This window comes from Marmota marmota, unplaced genomic scaffold, assembly GCF_001458135.2.
Source record: "Marmota marmota marmota unplaced genomic scaffold, marMar, whole genome shotgun sequence".
NCBI lineage: Eukaryota > Metazoa > Chordata > Mammalia > Rodentia > Sciuridae > Marmota > Marmota marmota.
Window position 1 is genome coordinate 35,879,861 of NW_025999949.1, and position 9,077 is coordinate 35,888,937.

Genomic DNA, 9,077 nt, shown 5'->3' on the forward strand with positions numbered 1-9,077 from the left:
CCCTCCGTTCAATTTGATTTCCTTCCTTCAATCTGACGAAATTCAATTCCTTCAATTCATTTCCATTGTCCTCAGTGCAGGGTGGAGGCTTCGGTCCATTCTGGCCCCTAATCCAGCTTCTGCCCATTTCTCCCACTCAGCCCCCTGTGGCCTGTCCCCAGCTGTCCTGCACCTACAAGGCACGGTCCTTCCTGACTTGGGACAGCCAAGAAGCCAGCACCCCGGCCCTGATGGAGAGGAGGTGAGATGCTCCTGACACTGGGAATGTCCTGCCTGCCACGGGGGCTGCGTTGGCCATGGGTACTGAGTGAGGCCATGGCCGAGCCAGGGCCTCCCTTGGGCATCAGCGACGGCCCCCCTCTGACTCCAGGTACTTACTGTAACTTTAGACGTCACCCTCCTGCCCTTGGGGCAAGTGGCCAGCATGGGACCTGGTGACCTGTGCCACCCTCAGCCACACGCTGTTTGGAGCAGCTTCCTGCTTGGGTTAGCGGCCGCCTGCCGTGGAGACAGGCCTGGGGCCTTCTGTACTCATGGCTGCGGCTGCTCTGGCCAAGCCCTCTACCAGGGCGGCCGCCGTCTCGGGTCTGCCTTCCTCGCCAGGGTCTGGCCTTCCCAAAGCAGCAAGCCCTGGACAGCAGACGTGTGTGTTAGAGGATGAGCCAGGAAACGGAAGCAGAGGCGCCCCGGCCAGCGAGGGGCGAGTGGAGGTGAGACGAGTGTGCAGCAGGGCCGAGCAGCGGGGGGCAGCTCGGCACAGATGCAGGGTGGGAGTGAGCGGGCGGCTCTCGCCCACCTCCAGCCCCTCCACCTGCCCTGCGTTGGCACCAAGGCGGACTGCGGGCTGATGTGACCAAGGGGCTGCCAAGTCCCTCCCCAGGGAGGCAGGGATGCATCTAAGTCTTAGAGTTACCACGACGTGGATGCCAGCTCCCTGCCTGGCACACGGGTGACTGTGTGGAGGGTCGGGGAAACCGTTATCAATGCTTGACAAAGGGCAGGGTGTCCACACCCGCAGTTCCTTCCTCCTGGCCAGTGTGTCTCCAGCTCACCAGACTCCTGTGCATGACCCCGAGGGTGGGGCAGTGCCATGGCCGGCCGGCACAGGGGCCACCTTCAGCAGGCCTCACACCGGCGCTCCCCTTGGTGGCAAACCCTGGAGGAGACGCGCTTGACACCTGGCCAGGACCTGTCTGGCCATGATCACATGCGACAGCGGCCCTAGGCGTCCATGTGGGATGGGTGCCCTCCAGCGCCCTGTGGTCAGGGTGGGTGCCATAGGAATGGAGAATCCTTGGTGGCTCAGCAGCGCAGGGAGACACTGGGGACGAGGGGGTCACTGCTACTCTGCTCAGCGGGTGCTCGCCATCCTTGACAGAGGCTGGACCCCTCTGAGTGAGTGTCTGGGTTACACAAGAGGCCGGGATGGAGCTGCAGGTGGACAGACACAGGTATCTGTCCTTGCGCCACGGCTGCTGGTGGCTTATGATGGTGGCAGTGTCCCAGTGAGGACATTTGACCCCAAATTTGATCTCATCCTGGGCCCCAGCCCATGGGTCCTGGGCACTCTGACCTACTCAGTGATTCTGCTTCCTGCCCTGGTGTTCAGGATGGCCTCACGATTCCACGGCCCGCGTGACGCACGACCTGTAAGAAAGTGGCATGAGGTGGGTGCTCCTGGGGCTCCTCTCTAGACTGCACGGGGGAATGCCTTCTCCCCTGGGAAGTCCAGACCAGCAGGTGATGCTGGCAGTCCCCAGAGGGTGGCAAATCACACACCCAGGGCTTCCCTCTGCTCCCCGGCCTGCGTGTGGGCCCCGCAGGGAGGGTTCTGCTGCAGGGAATCCCTGGCAGGACTGCGCCTGCCCAGTCCTGGGCCTGTGTCCTCAGCCCTCCTGCCCAGGCCCAGCACTGCAGGCCGGTGGGCTTCCCCCGGGGGGGGGAGCTCGACCTCAGCCCCTGGCCTCCAGGACAGCACCCATCTGTGGGAGACGACCTCTCCAGACACAGGCTCCTCACGGCCATCTACCTGCTGTACCAGCCAGAAGGCAGGCCCTTCAGGCCTGGGCCATGTGCTTTGTCCCATGCGGCAGCCCAGGGTTAGACATGATGATTCTCAACTTCATGACAGGAAGCCGAGGCTCCCGGAAAGTAGGAAGGTGTCAAGGTCACTTCAGAAAAATGGTGGCACCTCCAAATCTCCATCCAGAGCACACCACAGCTGCTCTGGTGGGGGGCCAGCGGTCCTCATGGGCTCAAAGATAGGGCAGGGCCAAGGCCCAGAGCCCTATCTTGGAGGACACAGAGGTGGATCCTGGGCACCCAGGGGGCCAAGAGGTGCTTCAAATAGGACGGAAGGTGAAGAGCTGCCTGCACCTTGTGCTGGGCACAGGGAAAGGAGAAGGTGGGCAACCTCTCAGGGCAGCGGTGCTTGGAGGGAGGTGGAGACGGCCTCGAGTCCTGACTCTGATGCTGTTGAGACCCCCCACTTCTGACTCCAGGAGCCTGGGTCCTTCGTCCCCCTCTGGCCTGTGAGTGTGTGGGAGCTCCCCACTGGGCCCTGCCTGCTGACTCAGCTGATTGGTGTGGGGCAGCTGCCCAGCCCAACCTGGGCCAACCAGAGTGCTGCCCTGGGCTCTGTTAATGGCAGTCTGGCTCCGGACCCTGGTTGGGAAGTCAGGGTGAGTGCAGCCCGCCTTTCTCTCCAGGTGAGAGAGTGCCGGCGTCCGGAGGGGACCGAGGGCATACGGCAGCCCAAGGGTGGTGCTCAGAGGCCTCTAGTTCTCTTGGGAGGGCTCCCAGGCCCTCCCAGCTCCATTGCTCCCCTGCACTGCCGCGTGGACGCCGGTCACCTCCGGGCATTTCCTTTGGTTTCTTCTCGTCGTCACCTCTTTGGCAGGGCCTGGAATGGCACCCGGCCCTCAGCAGGCGCCCAGCACTCAGCCTTAGACAAGCAGGCCGTGGACCTCTGTGGGAAACAGTGAGCCAGGGAATCCTCTCCTGACTCGGGTCACGAACCTTGTGTTTCTGCCACTTGTAACAGGAAATCCTGAGGCGCGTGGACACCTGAGGCCTTGGGACAGCCTCCTCGACTGTGGGTGGAGAGGAGGTGATGGACAGGAAGAGGGCCCAGGCCAGACACCTGCTGCCTCCACCATGCTGAGGAGCAGAGCCCCTGCAGGTCGCTGGGTGGGGTGGGGGGAGGAAGCCGGCCTGGACCTGGGCAGCCCCTCCCATAGAACCCACCTGGGGTGTCAGGGGAAGAGTTCAGCCTCCATGGCCTCTGTCTTTCCCATGAGGGAAAAACTAGATCCCACGGGACGCCTTCCACCCCCCGAGGAGCTCCTCTAACAACCGTGGGTGCTCTCCCTCTCAAGGCGTGGTGTGAGCTACCCACTGACCCCTCAGGGAGGCCTGACCCCTGCTGGCAAGGCACTGTGCCCTGCATGCCTGTGGTCGCCATGGGAGGCCCAGCCCTTCTGCAGACGAGGAGACAAGGCCAGGGAGGCCCTCAGCTTCTCCACGTTGACAGCTGTTTGTGCACCCAGGGCAAAGCTAGGTTCTCTGATTGCCTAGATGGGGCTTGCACTCTTTCACGGTCGCCCCAACTCCTCTTGTGAGCCTCCACGGCATCACATCTTGTCCCCGGAGACGCCATCTGGATGGCAGAGAGGTGAGCTCACAGATGGGGATCTGCCCCACACCCAGTTCCTGCCAGTGTTTGCCAGGCTCTCTGGCACCTCCAGATGCTCCCCTCGGCCCACGGGTCCCAGCGCTGCCCCAGGAGGCCAGCAGGGGGTGACGGGGTGCAAGGAGGGAGAGGCCATCCCCGCTGCTGGGCCGGGTGCTGGTGAGTGAGTGACACAACTAATTTCCCAAACACCATCTGAGCTGGGCGCATGTTGACGAGGAGGGTGCCTACTACATTTTTAAATTAGAAATTACATTTTTTTCCTGCCAAAATAAAGATGAGAAATCAAATGAATCTGGTTCAAAAAGGGGCTGGAACCAGGGGAACTGCGCCTGCCAGGCTCTCTGTTGAGCAAACAGACTGGAGCCCGGCGCCGTCTGGAGGTGGGTCCCAGGGCCTTGGCGCTGACGGGCAGCCCAGCAGCAGCTCTGGCTGGCATCAGCAGGGCGGGCAGACTCAGGCTGCAGTGCTCAGCTGTGTGCATGACGCTGCCCACGTTGTCACCCCATTCTGCAACTAGGGAACGGAGGCCCAGCCTGGAGGCTCAGAGAGGAGGCTGGCCAGGAAAGGGCTGGGGTCAGACAGGGTCAGAAGGCTCACAGGCTGCCCCCGCCGTGACCAGCCCTGACCGAGCAGCTCCACCATGGGCTCTGGCTCTGCTTCCCTCTTGGGTCACAGCCGCTCTCTGGCAGGACTGGCTTTCAGGTGGACAGAAGCCCGCAACGTGGGCATCCACGGGCGGCTGCTGGCCTGCTGTCTTCCTTGATCCTCTGAACACTTTAATTTCCGTGATCTGCAGCCACTCTTTGTCCTCTCGGCTTCTGGAATGGAGTATGGGAGACCACTGGGGGCTTGTTCTCAGCAGCTCCCAGCCGCCCCCCGGGAGTCCGGTCGGCTCCCCCCTCTGCCTTAATCTGGCTGGTTTCTGGCCCCGGGCACCCCTGCCCCAGCTGCTGCCCCTCCACTGCCTCCTGCCACCTCGCACTCCAGGCCTCGGAGGCCCACCTGTCAGGACTCCTGCTCCCTGTGTGCCCACCTGCAGGAGCTCGTCCTGGCTGCATGAAGCCAGAGCCTCTGCAAATTGTCCAGACTCCAAGGAGCAGGGGCAGGCTGGCTGGCGGAGCTCGGCCTGCTGAGACTGGAGATGCTGGTGCCACAGGTGACTACTCCCCAGGAGGCCTGCCCAGGGCAGTGTGGCACCCACGGCCACAGCTGGGCTGGGCCCAGGAGGTGCAAGCCTGCAGCATCCCCAACAGATGGGCCCTGACTGCCCCACTCTGCCTGCTGCCCTGACCCTGCCACCCCCTTGAAATCATCTCCCAGGCTGTCCCTGGCGCCCTCCAGAATCCTGCACTTGAGCTGCCCCCAAGGCCATTGCTGTGGGGGTTTCTGGCATATGCAATGAAAGTTTTTGCCACATCCCAGCCACAGATACCCTTCTATGTGAAAGGAGAGGGCTGGTGCCATGGCAGCCTGGCTGGGCTCAGGCTCCAGGCCAAGTGGGGAAGGAGCCAAGGCCAAGGGTATGGCCCACGAGCCACTGACGGAACCTTCTCCAAGGGCAAACCGCAGAGATGAGAACAGCAGGGTGACCGCGGGGCCAGGGACCCGACGGGCATGAGTGCAACGGGGGCAGCATGCGGGGCCTGGGAGGGACAGCAGCCCCACACCCCACTTCCCAGTGCACCAAAGTGTGTGGGGACAGCCACAGAGCCACGTGCACACACACACAGGGTGACAGGCACACATATAGTCACACTCTTGATGCAGACCCACAGGTAAACGGGCACTCATGTAGACAGGCGTAGATAGACACAGATACGTGAGTGCACAGACACACCACACACACACACACACACACACACACAGAGATATACACACCTACCCAGACACACAGCACAATGCTCAGAGACACGCATACCAGACTCACTCAGATGGACTACAGACACGTCCACACACACACACACAGACTCATGCCACAGCAGGTGAAGGCGGCGGGCCTGTCGCTGGGTCCTGGGTCCCTGTGAGCTGAGGTGGGAGGGAGCCCTGGGAGACCAGGGCAGGGGACACAGGCTCTTCCATACTAGTGTGCAGCTCCCCGAGCCAAAGTATTTCCAAGTAAAAGTGATGGGTTTTCAAAATAAAAGTGATCAAGAGAAGGGACAGGGGAGACGGAGGGGAGGCGCCACAGGAAGGAGGGACGCAGGGAGCAGGCTCTGCAGAGAGGGACCAAGACGGAAGGCAGGCAGGAGGGAGGCCAAGGCCAGCAGGAGGGAGAATGGAGGAGGGGGGCAGTGAGTGACCCCAGGAGCAGCTCACATCCTGTGTGGGCTCTCCCGGGTAACAGCCTGCAGATGGCCAGTCCCTGCAGTCCACGGGTAGGCCCAGGCAGGGAAAAAGGCCAAGGTGCTGCCCGGGCTGGGCACTCCTGAGCGTCAGGCGAGAGGAGGCATCCTGGGGACGCTGGCCCTGGAGCCTCAAGGCAGAGGAACCCTGGTGGCTCTCTGCTGCTGAGCCTGGGCCCACGGCCACCTTTCCAGCTGAGCATGACACTGGTGACCAGGAGCAAGCCATGCCTGCCTGCCTCGCACACTGTGGGCTCGTCTCTGCTCTGGCCTCCCTATCCTCCGGGGCCACTCGAGAGAGGGTGGGAGAGACTGCTCCTTTCAGCCCAGCGATTGCTCGCTCCTGGGGAGGGGGCTGCGCTGCTGCGGCAGGAGCAGGTGCTGGGTCCCTCCTCCCTCCTCCCTGATTTCTCTTGACTGCAGAGGGGGGCAGAGGGATTTTATGCAGGGCTGTTCATTGGTGGCTGTGATCCGCGGCTGTGATGTTACCGCTGCCTGCACAGCTGCCCGTCCACCCATCCTGGGCAGACGTCAGTGGGGCCCTCCGCTCCACCAGGGCAGCAGCATATGGGACAGACTGGCTGGGGAGAGTTTGTCGGGGGCAGTGCAGAGAGGTGCAGCCGGGGCACCCAGGCGGCCCCCTGCTCCTCCCTAGAGCCGCTGCCTGGCCCCAGGGCCAGCATGTAGCCCGCCTCGGAGGGGTCCCTGCTGCATCCTGGTAGTCGCCCTCTCCTGTGTGACAGGGCTTCCTCCCAGCAGACGACCCCAGGGACCGTCGCTCTGGAAGTCCATGTGGCTGGGCGGCAGGAAGGCCAGGGTGGATCGCCCCAGCCCCGCAGAGCCCGTGGTCCACATCCGGGGGTTTTGCCAGCTGGCTCTCCAATGCCGGGTTGTCCCGGGGGCATGGGCCGAGCCAACCTCTTGGTCATTCTGTTGCTGGCCGACGAGGCTCTGTCTCTCTGTTTGGTTCACAAGTCACCACTGAGCCCTTCCCCAGCACCCCGCTGCCCGCCAGGCTTGACCCCCACTGTGGACTCCTAGAGCATCTCTCCAGAAGCTTTGACCTTCAGACCCACACTGCTTCAGCGTCCAGTCCAGACCAGGTGGCCTGACCCTGGAGACCCTTCCCTAGGTATGACGTGCCCCTGAGACCTGCACAGCCCCACCCCTGAAGCCCAGGGTGTGAGCCCTGCTCCTCAGTGAGTCCCGAGGCCCTGGCAGAGGCCTGTCTCCATCCTGGGCTCCTTCCCTGAGTGCAGGCCTCTTTTACTGACTGTGAGGACAGGTTGTCCCCATCCTCCCTGAAGCCTCCCAGGAACCTCAGGCCAAGATGCCCACCTGGCAGAGATGAAGCCACCTGATGTGGGGACAACTGCCTTCCTGCTGGCCTCCTGTGGAGGACAAAGAGCTGGGGTCAGAGACAAGCTGTCCTGTGACTTATGCAGAAGACGCTGCCCTCTGCCCAGTACTATTTGTCCAAAGACCACGTGGAAGGGAGTCTTGGAAGCTCGCTGAACCCCAGCCATAGTGTGGTTAGGGAAAGAGCCACACAGTGGCCAGGGCAGGTGGCCCAGTGTGAGAGGTGGGTGGCTATGCCCAGCACGGTGGGCCAGGGTAGGTGTCTGCTGGGGTCCCTCCAGACCAGATGGGCCACAGCCTTGTTCCCCAGTCCCCGAGCCCCTGGCTGGGCAGCTGTGCTCCTGGGGAACTTCAGGGCTGGCAGGCCTCTGCCCTCTGCTGGACCCCAGGAAAACAGAAAGGAGACTCTAAGCCAGGCACGGTGGTGCACACCTGCAATCCCAGCTGCTCAGGAGGCTGAGGCAGGAGGGCTGAGTTCAAAGCCAGCCTCAGAACTTAGTGAGACCCTGTCTCAAAATAAAAAACGAAATGACTGAGGATGTGGCTTAGTGGGTAAGCCCTAGGGTCAATCCCCAGTACAAACTGACAAACAAACATAATGTGAGCTCCTGAGCTGAGTCAGGGTCTGACTTCGACACCGTGGAGTCAGGGCCTTGCCCTCCTGGCCTCTGGCATGAGAGGCAGTGAGCCTCGGGCCTTCCGCTGTCTGGCAGGGGTGCTCCTAGCGGATGAGTCCCTCTTGCTGCCCTCCTCACTCTAGAGCCTGGGCAGGAGGTGGGAGCTTCCCCCAGCCCGCAGGCTTGCCTCTGGCCGCAGAGGCTCCTGGGATGGACAGAGGCTCAGCCCTGCTTAGGAGAGTTGGCTGAGGCTTAGACGAGAAGCCGGGATTGGGAGCAAGTGGAAGAGGCCATAGCTGTCCACACACCCCTGCCGGAGCGTCAACGAGGGGTACCTGGGCTCAGCCCTGCTGCACGGGGGACAGTTGGCCAGCATCTTGCTGGTGTCTCAGTTCTCAGAACTAATTCACATTGGAAAACCGAGAAGCCCACCTCCCGTAGGCCCCTGTCCCTCAAAGGCCCCAACAGAGGCAAAGGGGTAAGCATAAGGAAGTGAGCTCTATAGGGGTGTAGGCTGAGCCCTGATACTGGTCACACACTGAGCCCTGCTCCTGGTTGCACACTGAGCCTTGGCGGAACCCTGATCCTGGTCACACACGGAGCCCTGCTCCTGGTTGCACACTGAGGCTTGGCAGAGCCCTGATCCTGCTCACACACTGAGCCCTGCTCCTGGTTGCACACTGAGCCTTGGTGGAGCCCTGATCCTGGTCACACACTGAGCCCTACTCCTGGTTGCACACTAATCAGCTTGATCTGCTCCAGCCTGGAAGCTGGGGGCTGTGGTGGTGGGAGTCTGGTTAAGGAGCCCCTCTACACACTGAGACTCAGGTTCGAGCACTCCTTCCTTCTCTGGGGACAGTGAGTTCCTTGCATATGGGTCAGGGCATTCTGCACCCCAGGGACTCTCTGCGCTCACTTGCTCTGGGCAGGTGGCTCCTAATGATGCCCGCTGAGGTGCCTCCTGAGTTTAAGAGGGGTCCTGCCATTCCAGGGGACCCAGCACTTAGCCTCCACCTCCACCTTGTGGCCTTGAGCTGTGGGTCCTGGGCAGGGCGGTCTCGGGGG

General features: G+C 62.3%; 1 long non-coding RNA gene across 1 annotated transcript in view; it reads right to left on the reverse strand.

Moving 5' to 3' along the window:
• Window positions 1-7,265: 7,265 nt before the first annotated feature.
• The window catches only part of LOC125616560, a 13,150-nt gene continuing 11,338 nt past the window's right edge, over window positions 7,266-9,077 (reverse strand). The window contains exon 5 of the long non-coding RNA XR_007347266.1: window positions 7,266-7,427. This is a non-coding gene — a long non-coding RNA (uncharacterized LOC125616560). The remainder of the gene's footprint in view (window positions 7,428-9,077) is intronic.